Raw genomic sequence first — 15,803 nt, 5'->3', positions numbered from 1 at the left:
TTAGCACTCTCCATCTTGACTTTTTTTTTTCAATTTGCGATTTTCAATTCTTTGCAAATTTATTTGTTTGTGTTTCCATGTATCTGCACAAATTCACACTTGTAGGAGCCAGAGGACAACTGGTGGGAGTCAGTTTGTCAGTTCTCTCCTGACATGTAGGTCCTGGGCATCAAACTCGGGTTCTCAGGCTTGGTGGCAATAACCTGTACCCACTGAGACATCTGACCAGCCCTTGCCTTATTTTCTGTGATGGGGTCTCTTCCTGAACCATTTTAACTAGACTGGTTAGCTAGTAAATCCCAGGAATCCACCCAGGGCTGGGATTACAAGTACAATCAGTGAGTCCTGGAGATCTGAACTGTGGGCCTCATGCTGACCCAGTAAATACTTTACCCAAAGAGTTTTCTCCCCAGGGTCAGTGCCCTACCCCCTACCCCTGTCTCCTGACCCACACACATCTTTTCCCATCCCACTAGCCTAGAAAGTCCTGTGAGGTGGGAGTTATCCCTGCTTTGCAGCTAAGGCTTAAGGAGGTTAAGTGACGTCCTCAGTCTCACAGGTAATAAGTGACAGAGCGAGCCTGCCCACTCAGGCATTCAGAATGTCCCCCTTCTTCAAGGCACAAGGCATGGAGGAAAGGGTCAGGTTGAAAAGCCGCAGCTCGTGCGATGCTCTGGGGTGCGTCAGTGAGCAGCGATCGATCGCCGAGTGTGTGGTTTCCACATCGGAAGAATGTGCACAGTCCCTTGCTGAATTCTGTGACTCTTTGGCATTTGGACTCGAAGCAATGTTTCGAAGACACGGGATTCTATCCGGGCAGGCATAATATCAAGCGTCAGAGACGGAAATAGAATTGTGAATTTGAGGCCAACCTAGGCTACGTGGTGAAACTCTGTCTAAAAATCAACAACAACATAAGTAATTATATCATAAAGTTAAATTGAGTAACTTATACACGTTGATGTGTATAAATGTAAGGATGTGGCCCCCATTCAACCCTCTCGGCCCCATTTGAGGTTAAGGCAGTGGTAGCTGGTTCCTCCTTTCACACTGTGAAGTTCTCTCACAAAAACTTCTGACATGGAGCACTTTAAACTATAGGTCTTTCTCACAATCTCTCAGATTTGGGGCTAGCTATAAATATTATATCTAAGCGCTACATAAATACCACATGTATACAAGCGGGATTTGTAGAGTGGTTCCACACGTTGTATCTTCTTACAACTTTGTGTGTGGGCATCTGTGTGCACACGTGGAGACCAGAGGGTAACCTCGGCTATCTTCCTTACTGTTTTAGGACAGGGCCTCTCACAGGGTTTTAGTAAGTAGGCTGGGCTGGACAGCCAGTGAGCCACAGGGGTGCCTTGTCTCTGTGTCCCCAGCAGCGAGATTACAAGCACTCATTTTAAAACTTGAGTTCTGGAACCAGAATGTGTGCTTACTGGGTAAGTGCTTTACTGACTGAGTCATCTCCTCAGGTCTTGAAACCTCTCACATAGCTCGTTTCAAAATTACAACTACTTATAACCTGGGTATTATTATTTTTTAAAAATATTTTTAGTGTCCTTCTATTTTCTCAGCATTGGAAAAGTAGATACAGGAAGTGTTCAAGGCCAGCCTGGGCTACATGGCAAGACCCTGTCCCCAAAAAGGCCAGCCTGGGATACACGGCAAAACCCTGCTCCCCAAACAAAGATATTTTAAAACTGAAGTTTAATATACATGCATTGAAATGTATAAATCTTCACATACAGTTTCCTAAGAAGTATATAAACTCACAAAACCATTAACCACAACCAGTCAAGACACACAATACCTCCATCAACCCAGAAGTTCCTTTCTGTCCACTACTCAAAGAGCCCAGCATTCTGATATATAATATTATAGACTGCTGCCGAGTGGTAGTCCACAACATGAATGAATCACAGTATGTTTTGTCCTTTCTTATGTGTTTGTTGATAGACATTTGGCTATTGTCATACTGCTCTGAACATGGGTGTAGATCCTAATTTCGTCTGAATAAATACTTAGGAGTTTTGCTAGGCATTGAGTAAGCACTTATTGAATTGAATGATACTACCAGATGGCTGTTGCTTTTTAAAAGAGTTGTAATTTTAGCATTATTAGAAAGAAAAAAAAAAGAAAACTGAGTCCCGGACAGGTTAAATTACTTATCTAAGAATAACTTGCACAAGTATAGCGTTTCTCTAGTTGAGAATATTGTTTTAAAAAAGGGAAGCTGAGGTCGGGAGAAGAAAAGACAGCGGGGTGGTAGGAAGAGACAAAAACCGAGGGAAGCCACCTTTGAACTCTGTCCTTGGGCGAGGTCATCTTCCCCTGCAGTCAGTGGTGGACTGTCCAGGCTGAGCCCTGGGGTTCAGCCACTCGTTGTCATCTTCTCAGCGTCCGGGGCCGGCAGCCCACACCGTCAGCCCGGAAGCGGCGAGCAGGCACGCGCAGCAGCCAGCAGCCTTTTAAAGCCGGGACTCCGGGGCGCACGAGGCTGGAACGCTTGCCAGCGCAGTTCTCCATCGGTCCTGCAGGGGGAGCCACGTGCGCCGCCAGAGGCTGGTCAGGGCGGCTTTGCATCTCCGAGGGGGAGGCCCGGAGCCCAGCCTGGCTTTTGGCGGGAGTGTTTCAGAAGCCTGCGCGCAGTCTTCCACCCCAGTCAGCCCAGGACGCGCGGTCAACTATTCTTTTTCTGTTTTGTCCTCTGAGTGCTTGCTTGCTTTATTTACTTATTTATTTATTTATTTAAAAGGAAGCTGCTCTTATAGAGAAGCGGAATCACGTTTGTATGGTAAAATCAAACATCTCGGCTGAACTGTCCTTCATCTGGAAAAGCACTGACTTTCAGATTCTAATAGAGTTGTCAACATTGAAACAGAAATGGAGGAAAAAAGATTTTTAAATGTTGGTATTTTACACAGACAGCCATTTGGACCAGAAAATGCCATCCGATACACAATGGGTAATTGACTGAGTAGAAAGCAAACACATTTTCATCAATGAAATGGAAACTGCCTTTTTTTTTTTATCCAAAGATTCGCTCTTAGGAAGTCCAGTTTCGCTTGTCCTTTGCTCTAATATTTAGGTTTACTTGAAAGGAAGAAGTGGAAATCTTAAGTGGCTGTTATGAAAGGAAACAAACACCCACGAGGCCTCTTCACGCACCAGCTGTCCTCAGGTAAGTGGGAGCCGGTGATTTCAGTGGGGAAACAAGACTGAGGGGCAAGAAGCGGATTAGTGAGCCCTACAAAATTCAATGTCACAAAATACATACATAATGCCACAAATGGTGAAAATTCCCGTTCCCCTAAGCCCATCATCATCCTACCAGAGCTGATTTAACAGTTCTGGATGGATGTGATGCTGAGCCCCTGTAGTCCCAGCACCCAGAGGCTGAGGCAGGGGGACCTTCAGCTCAAGCCGACGTCAGACTTATTATTATATAGCTGAGACTGGCTGTCATATTTCCATCCTTACTGGGTTACAGGTGTGTACTACACAGACCTATAAATTGGTACATTTTTTTCCTTTTTTCTTTCTTTCTTTCTTTGTTTCTTTCTTTGTTTCTTTCTTTGTTTCTTTCTTTCTTTCTTTCTTTCTTTCTTTCTTTCTTTCTTTCTTTCTTTCTTTCTTTCTTTCTTTCTTTCTTTCTTTGACACAGAGTTTCTCTGTGTAGCCCTGGCTGTCCTGGAACTCACTCTGTAGACCAGGTTGGCCTCAAACTCAGAAATTCGCCTGCCTCTGCCTCCCAAATGCTGGGAGGATTAAAGGTGTGCGCCACTACTGCCCGCTTTTTATGTGTATGTGTACTTTGACTACATGTATGTCTGTGTACCGCATGAGTGCCTGGTGCTGAGGCAGGCAGAGGAAGCGGGTGAGCGCCCTGGAACTGGAGTCACAGGAGTTGTGAGCCACCTGATGCAGGCACTGAGGCCCAAGCCTCAAGGACAGCAGGTGCTCTTAACCACCTCGTCATCTCTCTAGTCCTGCCTGATGGCTGCATGTTTAATTTTTTTTAATTACACTGGGGATCAAATCTAGGGCCCTGTGCTCCTCTCCCACCGCAGAGCTACATCCTCTGCCCAAATTTTAACTTCGTTTGCCTATTTTGTTTTTCTTTGAGTAGCGCTGACTGTCCTGGAACTTGCTCTGTAGACTAGTTAACCTTGAATTCACAGAACCCACCTGCCTCTGCCTCTGCCTCTGCCTCTGCCTCTGCCTCTGCCTCTGCCTCTGCCTCTGCCTCTGCCCCTGCCTCCTGGGCATTGGGATTAAAAGCCTGCCACCACTATGCTTAGTGTTACTTTTCAGACAATACATAACAAGGTTGAAACAGCAGAAAGTATCAGCAGCATTTTCAACAAACTGTCTTTCTAAAGCATCTCTCAGAACCAGGCTTTTACCGGCTCTCCTTCTCTGCAAGTAAATAGTCCAGGACCACAGTTTCTTCCTGTGTGAGCTTCTTTTTTGGCTAAATAGAATATAGCAGTATGTATACTGTTCATCTCGATTTTCCTCTATATTTATTTTGGGACAGGGTCTCTCTTACAGCCCCTGCTTGCCTGGAACTTGCTCTGTAGCCGGTCCTGGAACTCACAAAGATTCGCCAAGCCCCTGGTCTCTCCAGCACTAGGCCTGAAGGCTTAATACATTGCCCAAGCCTTCTCCTCATTAATCTCCTGAAGATCTCACTTCACTGAGAGCCACCCTATGTCACTTTTTTTTTTCAAGACAAGGTTTTTTTGTATAGCCCTGGCTGTCCTGGAACTCACTCTGTAAACCAGGCTGGCCTCGAACTCAGAAATCTGCCTGCCTCTGCCTCCCAGAGTGCTGGGATTACAGGCGTGCGCCACCACCACCCGGCTCCTATGTCACTTTTTAAAAATAATATGATAGTATCCCATTGCATAAATAAAGCACATATTAACAATCCAGTCCTCTCATCTCTGGGCAGTCACATTTTGCCCAGTTATTTTGCTATTACAAACGAATCACAATGCCCACTCTGCACGTCATTTTGCACTTGCATTTTAAGGTAAGTTCCTAGGGGTGTAGTTTGTAGAGTAGCAAGCCGGTGTGCGCACTTTTGAGTTATCCTGTCAAATCCTTCCCTGCAGAGGCTGCTGCCCCACAGTCTTCTCCCCTTCTGCATGCCCAAGGAGTGGTGTCAGAGGTTTAGCTTCTTTGGCATATTTTTAGTTAAAGCATTTCTGGTTTTTTTTATCTTAAAAAAATGAGACCGAACACTTCTGTCTATATTTAAAGCTCACTGCATTTCTATGTATGGTCTTTTATAATGTTGCTTATTTTTAATTGTGTTGGTAGATTTGAACTATGGTTTTGCTTAGTCCCTACGACGTTTCGTAGGTGGATTTGTTTTTTATGATACAAGTTGCAAATATTTTCTCAAAAATTTGCATTACTTCCCTTACACACACACACACACACACACACACACACACGGAGAGGGTCTTGTGAGTTTAGACAACCATTTTGTGCTCTCAACAGGCCGCACACACTCACGCACCTACCCAAGAGCTATCTGGATCTCAGTGAAAGACAGACAGACAGACATACAGACACACACACACACACACACACACACCAGTTAATTTTAAATATGCCTTGACTAGCTCAAAGACTGGGCAGTTCTAATCCTCCCCACGGCTAGCACACATTTCCCTCCTGTAATCCTGGTTTAGCACCCTCTAGTTCTATATTTTTATCTTTGTTGCCCAGGCTCCTTCTGGGCAGCACCCTAGTCCTTGCTGCCCAGGACCCGTCTAGGCAGCCCTTCCGGGGCCGCATTCCTTCTCACCTGCACTTTGGATGATTTCCCTTCCGCAGCTCTAAATGCGACCTGTTTCTCTGCAAAATCATGGCGATTCTCTCTTCCTCTCTCTAGTTCCTAGCCCATGCAAATGCAAAGGTCACGCCTCAGTCTACCTGCTCTGCCATTGGCCATTGGCTCTGTATTGATGGATCAAAACCCAATTGGTGACAAGGACCTTCAGCGTTTGGACACACAGAGTCCCGATTTTGGGGGCCATATTAGCTCAAAGCATTGGGGTTTTAGGAAGCCCAGAGTGGCCTTGAGCTCCCCACTGTCCTGCCTCTGTCTCCCAAGGGCTGGCATAACAGGCATGTGCCACCAGACCCAACTATATTGCTTTTGGAGGGAAGAGGGCATGGTTTCTCTGTGTAGCCCTGACTGTCCTGGAACTCCCTCTGTAGACCAGGCTTGGCCTTAAACTCAGAGACCTCCGCCTTTGCCTCCTGAAAGCTGAGATTAAAGCCGTGTACCTCCATTGTACCTCCAAGCCTTTTGACTTGGCTGATTAATGGTTATTCTTGTCTTACAAGGGCATTTTCTTCTCTCTGTGTGAGGGTTGGTGCAGGGAGAGTATACGTATTAGTGTGTGCATTCTTATGTGTAAACCAGAGGTCAGCCTTGGATGGCAGTCTTCGGGTACTGCTCACTTTTTTCTTTTCGGGATAGGGTTTCTCGGTTATTGCCCTGGCTGTCCTAGAACTAACTCTGTAGACCAGTCTGGCCTCAGTCTCACAGAGATCCACCTGCTTCTGCCTCACAAGTGCTGGGATTAAAGGGGTGTACCTCCTAACTGCCCACTTCATGTTTTGAAACGGGGCCTCTCACTTGCCAAGTAGACTAGGCTGGCCAGCAGGCCCCAGGCACACGTCTGATGTTTTAAGGAACCACTGGCACTCTGGAAAAATATAACGAAACTGAGAGTACATTGTTTTTGTGTACTCCAACGTTTTATGGAACTGAAGAGATGACTCAGCAGTTAAGGGTGCTGTCTCCTGGGTCCAGGCTGGATTCCCAGCACCCATATTATATTATTACAGTATTATATATAATACAGCAACATGTGTCTGCACACATGTGGTTCACAGACTTTTATGTGGTCAAGACACCCATACACATAAAACAAATTCATCTCAAAAAAAATTAAAGCATTTCAAATGCTTTTGTAAATGCTTATAATAATTTGGCTAGTATGTCATTTCCCCCAGGTATTTGAGCTGGCAGGTCATCTAGAAACTTCGGTCAAGAAGGAGCAAGTTAAGAATAGAATGTCTGTTGATAAAGTGGAAAGAAGGAAGCAGGCGATGTTTCACCTTTTACAAACTCGAGAAGACAGTCTCGCTCTTGCCGAGTCATCTCGCCTCTCTCTGTGTTTGTCCCTTTAATGGAGCAGGTGACACACACCCTGGCCATCCTGACATTTCCCCCTTAACACATCTTTAACATTCTTAGCACATTCCCTCTTGGCGGTGGAGTTTTCTTATCACTGCCTATAGTGTGATATGTCACAATGGTGACCCAGGCCTATAATCCCAGACCAGGGAGTCTGAAGCAAAATGATTATGTGTTCAAGGCCAGCCTAGACGACATAATCTCTGAAGAAAAAGAACAAGCGGGCTGGGATGCAGCTCATAGGTATGAGTGCTGGGTAGAGTGTTTATGTTGTGGTCAGCAAACTCTAGGTTTGCTCCCCAGCACTGCAGAAACAAAACTCATGCTTATAATTCCAAGAGGCAGGAGGATCAGTTCAAGGTTATCCTTGGCTACATAAAGAATTAAAGGGCATCTCTCTTCTCTCTGAATTCCAGGTCAATCTTGTCTTCTTGGCAAGTTCTAGGAGAGCTATGACTACATAATGACATAGTATCTCAAAAAAATATGGGCAGCAGTTGTGCACCCCTTTAATACCAGCACCTGGGGGACAGAGGCAGGTGGATCTCTGTGAGTTTGGGGGCAGCCTGGTCTACAAAGTAAGTTGCAGGAGAGCCAGGGCTATACAGAGAAATCCTATCTTGAAAAAAAAAGTGTTCAGGGCAAACCTTGGAGACTGTCTCAAAAATAAACATAGATAAATATAACAAGCAAACAAATGTATGTATGTGTGTGAGTTCCAGGGAGATGAGAGTCTGTCATGGAGGGGCTGGAGAGATGGCTCAGTGGCGAAGGGCACTGACTGCTCTTCCAGAGGTTCTGAGTTCAATTCCCAGCAACCACATGGTGGATCATAACCATCTATAATGGGATCTGATGCCCACTTATGGTGTGTCTGAATACAGCCACTGTGTACTCAAATAATTAATAATAATAATAATAATAATAATACATCTTTGAACGACGTCACTCTCAAACCTCCAGGGATCCTCCACCTTAGTTTGAAACAGGATGTTTCCTTGGCCTGACACTTGGTCAATGAGGCTATGCTAGGTGGTCAGCATGCTCGAGAGTCTCCTGCCTTCTCCTCCATCTTGTCCATCTTGGGGTTACAAGCACGTGCCACTATACACATCGAATCTTTTCACACGAGTTCTGGGAATCCAGAAATCAGATTTCCATACTTTTTTTTAAAAAAAAGATGTATTTATTTATTTTATGCATATAAGTACACTGTAGCTGTCTTCAAATACACCAGAAGAGGGTGTCAGATTCTATTCCAGCTGCTTATGAGCCACTACGTGGTTTCTGGGAATTGATCTCAGGACTTTTGGAAGAGCAGTCAGTGCTCTTAACCACAGAGCCATCTGCTCAGTCCTGGTTTCTATACTTTTGAGGCAAGTACTGAACTGACTGAAGGATCTACCTGACTCCTTGTCTTTTGTTGTATTATATAAAACACTATAATAATATAATATTGTATAATATAATTGTGTGTGTGTGATTTTGTTGTTTTGGTGCTGGGATTGAACCAAGGCCTTACGTGGGCTGGGCATACACTCTACCACTAAGCCATATCCTTAGCTTGTTAGTGCTTTTTAATGATTTGGGGCTGTGATAATGGACAGTATTGATGGTAAAGTGGGCAAACACATCTCGACATTTTGCATCCGTCCTTAGGGGAATAATTCCCATTTAGAAACTGAAGCCGACGAGGAGAGCTGATTACCAGGCTGCGTGCTCCTCTTGCATAATACTGTTGTTAGGCAGCGGCTTCCCACCTGAGAGCTGCAGCTCCAGCTCCCTTATATTTCAGGGAGCCCGTGTGATAAATCTGTATTAATGGCATGGAAGAGAGGCAATCCTGCCCCACTTCCAGGCCCAGTTAGAAACAGGCATGCCTTTTCTATGCTGATTGGCTGCAGAGAACAGGCTGCTCTTAGAGATTGGCAGAGTCATGCGAAAGCATTGCCTGAGCCTAAATCACCAGAAAGAGGAAAGCCCCATTGCCCAGAAATATTAGCTCCAAACTGTTACAGGAGAAGTTACATAACACCTCTGAAATATTGGAGCTTTTGTGTTACAGCAGCTAGTGTTACCTTAAAGTAAAACTTCTCTCCCGGCTGGTTCTTTTCTGGGATATAACTTTAATGAAGAACACAGATCAATCTTCAAGGTCAACTATGTGAGTTTGATCTTCCGTCCTTACGGAGATATAATTTAGTTGACTGCTCCTTTTTTTGCCACGTCTTATTTGAGTATTCTGTAACCTGAAGGAGCAACAGAGTCTATGTCACAACTTGCAGAAAAACTCAAAGCTGAATAGAAGAGCAGGGTATGGAGTGAGAAAATCAAGACCCAAAAGCACTCGGGTGGCCTGATGCACAAGAGCAACAAGATGGATTTAGACATGCATCAAATGATATGGCCAGCTGGGAGTGGTGGCACATGTCTTTAGTCCCAGTACTCTGTCGGAAGAAGCAAACAGATCTCTGTGAGTTCAAGGCCAACCTTGTATACATAGGGTAGCCAGACACTCAGAAAAGAAATGCTTTCCTGAAGATCGGTTGAAACCACTGCAATGGATGTAGCTCCTATTATAAGTTGGGACATGCAGCAGATGATACATAATGGGGGAAGAAGGAGTTATTTTTGCTACATGTAAGAGAAAAGGGACTGTGATTGTTCATGAGATGCAGATCGCTCCCTGACTACATGACGACAGCTCCAGAGCTGGGCTGGAACGCCACATTAGAGGGCATGGCACAAGTGAGTCTCGGGCTTTGGTGGTTAATACCTCAGGGAGCTGTAGCAGGAAGATACCCTGAGCCCGAGACCAGCGTGAGCAACATAATGAGACCCCGTGTCAACAAGAAAAACAAAAACAAAAAAACCAAACAAACCACGTGAGTAACAGTGTTTTAGGCCATCTTGTGTATTCTCTGAATCTAGCGATTTCTCCAGACATAGATACTTCCCTTTGTTTGGAAGATTCTATGTATTTGAAAAACAATGTTAAAATGGCATTGCGGTCTATGCCTGTGATCCTAGCACTCAGGAGGTGGATTCAGGGGAATCAGAAATCGAAACAATCCCTAGCTGTGTAGTAAATTGGAAACCAGCTTGAGATAAATGTGATTCTGTGATTCCGTCTCAAAAGAACCAAAGGGAAGGGCAGGGATCAGAAATGACAGATTCAAAATTTGAAGACCTGCAAAAAAAAAAAAAAGCCCAGAAAGCCGGGCAGTGGCAGCGCACGCCTTTAATCCCAGCACTCGGGAGGCAGAGGCAGGCAGATTTCTGAGTTCAAGACCAGCATGGTCTACAGAGTGAGTTCCAGGACAGCCAGGGCTACACAGAGAAACCCTGTCTCAAAAAACAAACAAACAAACAAACAAACAAACAAACAAACAATTTGAAGACCTGCACTATTTTCCCACATTAAAACAAACATCGACACCAGGCAGTGGAGTTGCAATAATTTAATCCTAGCACTCAGGAGGCAAAGGCAGGCAGATCTCTGTGAGTTCAAGGCCAGCCTGGTCTATACAGTGAGTTCCTGGACAGCCAGGACTATACAGAAAAACCCTATCTTGGGGAAAAAAACAAAAACAAAAACAAAATCCCTCACATTGATCAGCAAACAGACCCTCACTCTGTGCCCGACTCTAGGCATTTACCTCAGTAGCGAATGGGATTTTGCTCTGAGTGAAATCACTATAATAATAATAATAATTCACCTCTATAGGCCTCTGGAGGACACCACGCTGTACCATAGCAGAAATGTAATTAGTCACACAACATTTTACATTTGCAGTCATGTTAAAAAAAAAAAAGGAAAAAGAAACAGGTGACATTAATTTCTGCAATGTATTTTACTTTAACAAAAAGACTATTCTATATATCTAGTGTGAAAAATTGAGATGTTTTACATCCTTTTTGCATACTATTTTTATATTTAGATCTTTAGCACCTCTCTCTGTGTTCAGATGGTCATAGTCCAAACTCATTAGCTATAACAAGTCTCTGCTACATCAAAATGGTCTTAAAGACTTTGTGTTTCTCTTTAAATCTTTATCCACACTCAGCCACGAATGCCAATCATTCATATTTGACAGAAAACATTTTTCCCCAGAAGTAACCCCAAGACACACAGCTGTAAAGGAAGAGCCAGGAAACCCAAGTTTCCTACCAGCGCTGCACCCCTCCTTCCCCCACCTCCACAAGTGTACATACAGGTATGGTGTCGAACAGAGCTGTTTTGGAATCCTGTTCACGACATTTCGACATTCGTTAGCTGGCTTACTTGGAGCACACATTGTCACACTGACGCTTAGTTCCGCTGCATGGAAAATGGTGATAATAAGAACCCTGAAAGATTGTTGCGGGATTATGTGAGGTAATGCATGCAAAGTGCTCAGCAAGTCCCCATCATGGCAAGTGCTCCTCAGAACGGGGTGGTTATTACCGTGACAACCAGCCCGTGCTCGCTCACGCCATCTCCCACACAGTTTGCCCGAAGCTTTTTTTCCCACTGCAACAAGGTTTATTGTTGATGTGTGACTTTTTACAGACAACCAGGGACCGCCTCCCAGTCCAGCCTTGTCCCTCTACACATCATCATTATCTTCCAATATCAGAGTGTGACGATGTGACAAACCTCAAAGCAAGCCTGGAGCCAGGCGGTGGTGGCGCATGCCTGTAATCCCAGCACTCTGGGAGGCAGAGGCAGGCGGATTTCTGAGTTCGCGGCCAGCCTGGTCTACAGAGTGAGTTCCAGGACAGCCAGGGCTACACAGAGAAACCCTGTCTCAAAAAACCAAATCCCCCACACACACAAAAAAAGAAAGAAAAGCAAGCCTGGAAATGTTTGATGTCAGACTGCACTGTCCTGTTCTGAGACCCCTCTCAAGAGCTACCATGCCTCATGAGTCGTAAGAATTCCTGCCACTTGGTGATGGGGTTGTCTGTCCCTTTGTCCATCTAGAACCTTCTGAAGCAGAGAATGCAGAATGTCCCCAAGCAGGAGCTGGGCGTCCTTACAACCTCCTTCCTGTCTGCCACCAGTATCCTCACTTCTCTGTCCTGCTGGTAACACGACCCCTTCCCCCAGTGCCAGGCTGAATACCCACAGGCCAGTAACAGAGTGTGTTTTACCACCCTGAAAGAAATACTTTAATAAAATATGTAGCTGGAGTATCAAACCCTCAAGTAGAAAAATGTATGCATTCCTTTTTGTAGTAACTGTAGTCCTTCAAAGTATTTTATCCTGTGTGCCTTCGTTCGATAAATGGGTTTATCCTATGGGTTATAAAGACAGACCCCAGAAAGATGGACACATAATGAATTATAGATTCAGTCGCACATTCAACAAATATCTGCTGAACCTAGGTGTGAGACCTGCTGATACCACAGCCCCAGCTTAGGAAGAGTGCTGGGCCAAAGGAATCAGACAGAATTGCTGCTTTCCTTGCTCTATCCTCTAGGGGGATTGTAGCCATCATTCGTGTAGAACTACAAACTGCAGTTAGAGCTGCAGAGAAGAGAGCTCAGTGATTGTGAACACTGATCTGCAGGAGAGAGGGGGCGGGCTGGTCTGAGAAACCCGTGAGCAGCTGAGGAACAGGACACCTGCAGTGGCAGGAGCTGTAGGGGGCGATCTCCAAAGGAGGGTCAAGTCAGTTATCTTGGGTCTTGAATTAGTTGGCAAATGACACCATTTTTCTCCCCAAGACAGGTTTCTCTGTGTAGCCCAGGCTGTCCTGGAACTCACTCTGTAGGCTAGGCTGTCTAACTCTGGTTATCACCAACAGAGATCTGTCTGCCTCTGCCTCCTGAGAGTGCTGGCATTAAAAGTGTGCACCACCTGACTTTATTTTGTTAATTATTAGCTTGTGTGCATGTGTGTATTTTGTGTGTGACTTGTATGTGTGATATGTGTGTGCAGGTATATGTGTGTAGCGTGTGTGTGTATTTTGTGTGACTTGTTTGGGTGGTATGTGGTGTGTGTGTGTGTGTGTGTGTGTGTGTGTGTGTGTGTGTGTGAAAGACAACTTCTAGGAGACAGTTCTCTAAGTCTCTCCCTCCCTCCATCCAGGGATTGAACCTGGGGTCAACAGGCTTCTACAGCAAGCATCTTTATCCACTAAGGCTTAGAGACAAAGCCATCTCATCCTCCTGGAAGTAGCACCGAGACACCTAAGAGGTGTGATCCAGGAGGCAGAGCATAGTTTTAACCCAGTGTAGCCACAGCCCTACCCCCAAGCAGGAGGATTTCAACAGAATGTGGCCAACAGAAAGGTTAAACGTTAAGCCTAAAGGTGCCCAGAGGATGGAGTGAGTCAGAGGTCATTGATGACCCAGGGAAAAGATGCTTTGCTGGGAGGTTGGAGTCAAAGGCTGAATAGAGAGTTAAGAAATGGGGACAATGAGTATAAGCAGCTCCTTTTAGCAGCTTGGTTATCAGAGCATGCGACTGAGATGTCAAAGCATCTGCATTATAATTCACTGAAGCAAGTGTGATATTTCAATGGAAGGAAAGCCATCGTTTGTCAATGAAAACCACATACGAAAGCAGAATTGGTGCCCCTCCCAGAAAAACCCTCAGAGCTCCGATTCTGGAAGGACTGCTGCGTATATCAAGGAGGCAACAAGACAAATGGTCTTCATTTTGGGTATGCACCTATAAACCTAAACAGCATGATCTGTGTGTGCAGACGGTTTGGGAGACAATTACTGGTCCGGGCTTGTTTTAGCCTGCTGATCTACTAGGAGGAAGTGGTCGGAAAGGAGACTAATCACTGTGATGGATGCTTGCATCAGAACTTGTGACTCACAGCATGCATCAGCACCCGGGGCTCCTAACACTGCCTGTGACACCTCAAACTGTGCCAAGGCCACCAGAAAGCCAAGAGGCAGAGTCTGCTCTGGAGGTACAGGCACATGATGGTAAACCTAACAACTCTACGGGTGGGAGGTGGCTTGGGGGACTGGAACACACACTAATGTCACGGCTTTGACATCCTTTCCCCGAGCAGGCTATGTTGTTAGTCTTAATAGATCTCTAACCTCAGATATTTTGACCCATTTGGAGACACAGACGCCATTCACTTGGCATGCAACAGAAACCAACACATTGTCTTCTGATCTGTGTACATATGCCCAAATTTAACTGTAACTTTTGATGTCTAAAGCCTTCATTCTGGGGGCGTGGGCTGTAGCTTGGTAGAGTTCTTGCCTAGCATGCCTGAAGTTCTGGGCTCCATCTGTGACATCCTGGGTTTGATCCCTAGCACCACAGAATACCATACTGGTGTTTGTATTTATGGAGTCAGGAGGCTAAGCAATTCAATCCATCCTCAGCTACAGTTGGAGGGCAGCCTGGGCTAAATGAAACAAAATACACACACACACACACACACACACACACACACACACAATCCGATAAAAATCAGATACTAGTAAAGTTCCTTTTTCTTTCTTTCTTTTTTTCTAGATAGTGTTTCTCTGTGTAGCCCTGGTTGTCTTAGGTCATGTCGGAGCCCCAATCTTGCAGAGATCTCCCTACCTCTGTCTCCTGAGTGCTATTAAGGGTAAGCATATCACAATCAGCATAGATGCTTCAACAAGAGCAAGAGCACTGGTGTCTCCTTAAAAACAACTTTAACCCCAGCTCAAAGGCAGAGGCAGGTGGCTCTCTGTGGATTTGAGGCCAACCTGATTCACATTTCAAGTTATAGGGCAGCCAACACTACATAATGAGACCTTGTCTTAATAAAACAAAAACTTCACTTTGGACATACTTGAAATGTTCTGCTTCCTATAGCATGTGGCGGTCAGAGAGGGTATTCTGATCTGAGTGTTAGCTGGCGCCTGTTATCTGTGACCAGACATCTGGTGATTGCATCACCCCACTTGTGAGCTCCTCCTTCAACTTACGAAAGACCCCAGGCTCTGGCAGACAGCACGGCAACTTCCACTAATAACAAGGATAATGTCCACAGAGTCTACATTTGAAAGTAGATCTTGTGTTCTTACCACACACACAAGGCATATAAGATGGCAAATATGTTAATTAGTTTGATTGTGGTAATAATGCATAGTTGAGGCATCTGTACGTCAAACCATCATGGCATGCCACACATACACATACACGTGAGCATGTGCTTTTTCGAGGCAGTAGCTCCATTTGTAGCAAGCTGGCTTCCAAATCCTGATCATCTTGCCTCTGCCTCCAGACTGCCAAGGTCACAGGCGTGCACCCCCACCCTGCTATAAAGACAGCTTCTTCTATTTGTCAATGACACCGCAGTATAACTGGGGTTGGGACGATACCACGGTTTGCATATCTCTGGAGGAGAACAGGGAGTACTGGCTAACAAAGCAGGCTGTCCACATGTGGGATGGAACAGATGACCTGGACTCTTCTGGGAGAGCCGTTCCTCACCTGGGGAAGACAGCAAGCTCTAGCCAGGCAAGGGGCTAACCCCGGAGAAAAGTCAGGACCACCTGACTAGAGAGTGGGACAATACAGATTACAACCACAAAATTCCCCCTACGGGGGCTGCAAAGGGAAAATCCCCTAGCTAAGGAA

Source organism: Apodemus sylvaticus, chromosome 5 (genome assembly GCF_947179515.1).
Source record: "Apodemus sylvaticus chromosome 5, mApoSyl1.1, whole genome shotgun sequence".
Taxonomy (NCBI): domain Eukaryota; kingdom Metazoa; phylum Chordata; class Mammalia; order Rodentia; family Muridae; genus Apodemus; species Apodemus sylvaticus.
This window is presented reverse-complemented; position numbering follows the sequence as displayed.